The sequence below is a fragment of the Salarias fasciatus genome, chromosome 16, assembly GCF_902148845.1.
Source record: "Salarias fasciatus chromosome 16, fSalaFa1.1, whole genome shotgun sequence".
Taxonomy (NCBI): Eukaryota; Metazoa; Chordata; class Actinopteri; order Blenniiformes; family Blenniidae; genus Salarias; species Salarias fasciatus.
The window spans coordinates 9,379,762-9,385,779 of NC_043760.1; positions in this window are offsets into that span (position 1 = coordinate 9,379,762).

The window sequence follows — 6,018 nt, forward strand, 5'->3', positions numbered from 1 at the left end:
TGTCTCCTGAGTGTCTCCTGAGTCCAGCTGTCACCGCTGCCTTCATATGACCGAGTTTCAGTTTTCTGCTGCTCGCTCCAGTTACCTGAACGCAGCAGCTAACTAGCGGAGGAGAAGTGTCCAGAATCCGGAGAGGAGCTGGTGTGTTGGAATAAATGGTTTCCCTATTAATTGGCGACTGGGTTTCTTTCACGTCCCTTGTTGCTGATAGATATTAAAAACCAGACATAAAGCCGTTTCGGACCTTTTATGAATCTGATTTCAACATCTGCTGCTACTAGCAGCAGGAAGTGCTAAAGGAAGTTGGTCACCAGTTAACAAGGAAACCAGTTAATTTGAAACACCGCATTGACCACTTTATCAGAGGTTTTAGCAATTATGGAACACACACACACACACACACACACACACACACACACACACACACACACACACACACACACCATAAAATGCTCAGTTAAAGGACACGTAGCAGCATTTTGAATCTCTTTCACAATGTGCAAGGTAAGCCACAATGTAATGTTTATCAGAAAAATATCTCTTAAATCTGTGTCATTAAACAAATTAAAGCACCAGATAACAACTCATAACTGACAGTAACCGTGTCAGTTGTCAGAAAATAACTGATTGACTAAACACTAATGAGACTGACGCCTCTAATAGAGTCTCATGTCGTTCGTCAGGGAGCCAGTCTTTTGAATGGCTCTTTCAAATGAGCAGCTCCTCAGGAGCCGGCTCCCTTCAAAGAGCCATAAATCCCAGCTCTAGTACCCACCTATGGGCTTCGCTATTGGCACTCCCCTCTGGCGACAGCCAATCACTGAGACAAATCTGAAACCGACGCGTCAATCCCCTATGCGTGCTGGCACACTGCCACGCCCCTCACCAAGAGGATATAATTAGCACGTGCGTGCTCCACATCCTTCTTCTGAAACAGCCAGTAGACAAGGAAGCAAGACAGCTGGGCCTGCAGGTAGGTGGGCACGCACACACTCGTAAAACTGGAGTTACGTTTAGTAACTACTAATTCTACTTCGTGTGGTGTTTAGCCCAGCTGTGGGCTTCGCTATTGGTACTCACCAAGGCGGAGGCCGTGGGGATGAATGTACTCCCAGCTGGCGTGCTGACAGGATTGGAGGAGTCGAGGGCGCCCCCTGCTTGCAGTAAAGCGTCGGGCCCGTCGGGAATCAGCCACGGGTCTCCTACTGTCAACTGGACCAGGTGCGAGAACCACCGGGCGCTCGGGGTGTCCGGGGCCACCACAACAACGTGGAGGCTCTGCACCCTCACCCTGCGCAGCAACGGGGCCAAGAGGCGGGTCGGAGGAAACGCATACAGGAGGCCTGGAGGCCAGACCCTGTGCGCGAAGGCGTCCACCCCGAGAGGGGGTCCGTCTGACGACCTGAGCAAGAACCAGAGTGGGCACTGTGCGTTCTCTGCACTGGCGACAAGGTCTGCCACCGGGTGGCCGAACCTGCGCCAGAGTCGGATTGACACCCATGGGGATAGGCCCCACTCGCCACAGAGTGGACCTCCCCGGGGCATCGTGTCTGTGCTGACGTTGAGAGCCCCGGGCACGTGTCGTGCTCTCAGAAAGGACAGGTGCCGGTCTGCCCACAGCAGGATCTCCGCTGCCATGCGATGAAGGTGGGGGAGACCGCGTCCCCCCCTGCCTGTTCAGGTACGCCACCATCGTGGTGTTGTCCGACCTGACGAGCACATGGCTGTCCTGCAGCCTGGCTTGGAAATGGAGGAGCACCTGCTGTACCACCGTCATTTCCAGCACATTGATGTGAATGAGCATGGAGTCCCAGGAACCGCCCACCGCGAGGTGGCCTAGGGTGCCTCCCCATCCTGCGAGAGACGCATCCGTGAATACCTCGACGTGATGCGACACGCAGCCCATGGGAACTCCTTGCAGAAGAAGAGCAGGATCCATCCAGAAGAGAAGATCCTGATGCACCTGGGTCGGGATTGGGACGTTCCTGTGACCGTCCCGTTTCCCCAAAAGGCGGAGGCGACTGAACCACCGTTGGAGCCTGTGCATGCAGAAGTTGGTTGGCCTCATCTCACAGTTCCAGTCGATCTTCTCAAGAGACAAGCTGGACAGTGGGAAGGCAACTGGTTGTTGTCACTGGATTAGGGTGGTTGATGAGAAGCCATTCCGGCTCCTGTGCAGACGCATTCCACCCACACAGTATGAGAAGCTGCGGCAAGTACTGGACGAGATGGAAGAGAAAGAGATTATCCATAAGTCCAGCAGTGACTTTGCATCACCGCTTGTTTTGGTCTGGAAAAAGTCAGGAGATCTAAGAATCTGTAACGGCTTCCATTGGCTCAATGCCAGGACAGTCAAAGATGCACATCCACTCCCGCCCCCTTCAGATGCCTTGGCAGCATTGGGTGGCAATGCCTTCTTTTAAACTATGGACCTCACGTCGGGGTATTATAATGTTGAAGTACACGAGGTTGACCGGAAGTACATGGCTTTCACTTCTCCTTTTGGTTTGTATGAGTACAATAGGATGCCGCAGGGGCTGTGCAATAACCCGGCGATGTTTATGAGGATGATGCTGAGCGTGTTTGGTGATCAGAACTTCCTCAGTCTTCTGTGTTACCTTGATGATGTGTTGATGTTTGCCCCCACTGAGGCTTTGGCATTGGAGAGGCTTGAAATGGTCTTCAGGGGGCTCAGAGCTAACAACTTGAAGCTGGCTCTGAAGAAATGTCCTTTTCTGAGGAGATCGGTGAAATTTCTGGGGAACATTGTGACGGCAGATGGCATTAGCTCAGACATAGAGAAAGTAGCCGCCATTACATCATTGACTGAAGCGGATTTGATGGAGGACCAGTCAGATATCCTGTCTCCGTGGAAGATCCGGTCTTTTATGGGCATGGTGGTGTTCTACCAGCAGTTTATTGAGGGTTGTTCGTCACTGGCTAAGCCGCTGTTTGAACTGGCATCGAATGTGAAGGGACCCCGTGGAAAGGGGAGGAAGCGCCTCAAAGAAAGAAGAGTGTTGTGTGCAGGTGACTGGACTGAGGAGTGCAGTCGGTCATATAACCAATTAAAGCAGGCTCTGCTGGATCAGGTCCTTCTGGCACACCCAGATTTTGAGAAGCCCTTTCTGCTGTCCGTTGGTGCATCGACTTGGGGCAGTTCTGTCACAGGTTCCAGAGGGAGGGTCTACCGCCAGACCTATTGCATTCCGTTAGCCATATCAGTCAAAGTATCCAGCACATCAGCTGGAATTTTTTGCACTAAAATGGGCTGTGTGTGATAAAAATGTTAAAAATGGTAAATGGACTACACTTATATAGCGCTTTTTCAACTGCATTAACAGAGACCAAAGCGCTTTTCACTGCATTATAACATTCACCCATTCACACACACATTCACACACCAGTGGAGTGATAAGTTTCACTGCTGGCTGAGAGGACACTCTTTCATGGTTTGGATGGATAACAACCCTCTGACCTACATTCTGTCCAAGCCATGGTTGGACACCTGTGAACAGTGTTGGACTGCAAAGTTGGCACCTTACACGTTCGGAATCAGGTATATATCAGGACTGCAGAACATCGTGGTTGATGCCCTGAGTCGAGAGTCGTTTGCACGGGAGATGGTGTCTCATCGGTTGCCCAGAGTGGCCTATGGGGACCACCTGGCGGAAGCAGCAGCTGTGTGTGCATATGGTGTGCAGGAGGCTTTCCATTGCTCTGTTCATCCCGGAGACAAGGCGGTGGATGAGTGCAGGTCAGTGGTTTCAGAAGCTGTTGTGACTGGGTCTCTGGAGGCTGACGACATCTCAGCAGCACTCCAGGCATATGATCGAGTGGAGCCCAGGCTGTGTTGTCAAGCCCTTCTTCTGCCGCACTTTCCACAGACTGTGCAGCTCCCGGATTGTTCTAGTCTGAAGGTAATTCCGCTGGAGGAACTACTGGAGAAACAGTGTGCTGACCCTGTGCTGTGCAGAGTACTGTCCTACATAAAAAATGGGGCAGAGACCTTCGCCGAGAGAGCAGGCTACAGAGCCAGCGGAAGTCAACAGACTCCTGAGAGACTGGGCCAAGTTGACAGTCAGGGACGGCATACTGTATCGTGTGTCGAGGAACGTGCTGACAACAAACAAAACATACCTGTATGTGGCCCCCTCATCACTGGTCAAAGTTTTGAGAGGTGTTCATGATGAGGCTGGCCACCAGGGTCAACAGCGGATGCTGTACCTGGTGAGACAGAGGTTCTTTTGGCTGGGGCTGTGCAAAGATGTGGTGGAGTATGTGCGGCGCTGTAGGTGGTGTGTTGTGGCAAAGTCTCCGGATCCTGAGGCTAGAGCTTCATTGGAGAACATCAAAACAACTGAACCTCTTGAGCTGGTGTGTGTGGACTTACGGAAGGCCGAAGACTCTTCCAACAGATCACTTGATGTCTTGGTGGTGACAGGCCACTTTACCAAATTGGCTCATGCATTTTTGTGCCCCAATCAGTCTGCCAAAGCAGTGGCACCTCAACTATGGCACAATTATTTCTTCATTTATGGGTTCCCCAAGAGAATAAATTCCGGCCAGGGGGCCAACTTTGAGAGTGCCTTGATCGCTGAGCTGTTGGAGTTTGCTGGTGTTCAGAAGTTGCACACCACTCCTTACCACCCCATGGGGAATGGCTCTTGTGAACAGATGAACAGGACCCTGGGGAACAAGATTCGGGCTTTACCACCAAAGGCCAAGCAGAAGTGGCCCACAGCGCTGAAGTCCCTCACTTTTGCCTACAATTGTACAGTTCACGAGACTACTGGCTATCCACCGTTTCTGCTGATGTTTGGCCGGGTCCCAAGGCTGCCTGTGGACATCATTTTTGGTTCTGTACTGGATGTACCGGAGGTGACTGATTATGATCGGTACATTCAGTCTTTGAGAAAGGATCTGAAGGAAGCCATGGATGTGGTGCAGACGGTGGCATCAAAACAATTACAGCACCATGCTGAGCTGTACAACAGGAAAGTGAGGGGCGTGCCTGTGGAGCTGGGTGACAGGGTTTTGCTGGTGAACAAAGGGGAGTGTGGAAAAAGAAAGATTGCTGACTGTTGGGAGAATGTGGTTTATGTGGTAACTGGGGTGCAGGAGGGCAGTCACACTTTCAAGATTCAGAATCCCTCCTCGGGTCAAGAGAAGGTGGTCCACTGCAACCTCATTATGCCAGTAAACTTCCTTCCAGTGTGTGATCAGTCGTCTGAGGATGGGGTGGCAGTTTTGTCCCTGTCTGATTTGAGTGATCTGGATGTGGAGGGAGCATCAGTGGTTTTGTCTGAAGACTCGACTGATTACAGAACCAGAGTTTGGGTGTCTGGCTTACCATCGGCGTCGACTGGAGGAATAACTGTGGATGGTTCAGTCGCAGCTGTTGATGAGGAACCAGCTGTTTTGATGGCTGATATGGCATCTTGTTCTGATTCTCACTCAGTGTTGGATGATCTGGAGCCAGCTGAGGGTTCGGGCCTTGGTAGTGACTCACCTGAGCCTGCAAAGGACCCATCGTGCGAGGATGGTGTGGGAGATCTGGACTGCTCCGGGATGGAGTTGTCTACGGTTGTGGATACCGTGACTGTTCAGGACACCAGGAGTCGTGCCATGTCTCGGCCTGCGTGGCTGTCCAAGCCTGTGAATCGACTGATTGAAATGATGCATCAGAGGATGCAGATGGCATCATAGTTTTTTTCTTTTTCTGTCCTTTTCCCCTTTTTCAAGTGTTGAGACATGGGGGTATTTTGGTGTTGAAGTTCTGTACTGACTTGTAACTTTGTTGCATATGGTCGGTGTGACCATGCTGAGGTGCGGAATGTGATACAGGTTATAATATATGTGACTGGCATATGTTGCTCAATGTGTGGGGTGTAGGTTTGGCCGGCCTTTTCTTCATATTGACTCTTTGGGAGTAGTCTTGTGACTGAGTTCTGTATCTATTCATGTAACTACCTCAGCTATGTGATATATGTATGCATGTATAGATGTCGATTGTTG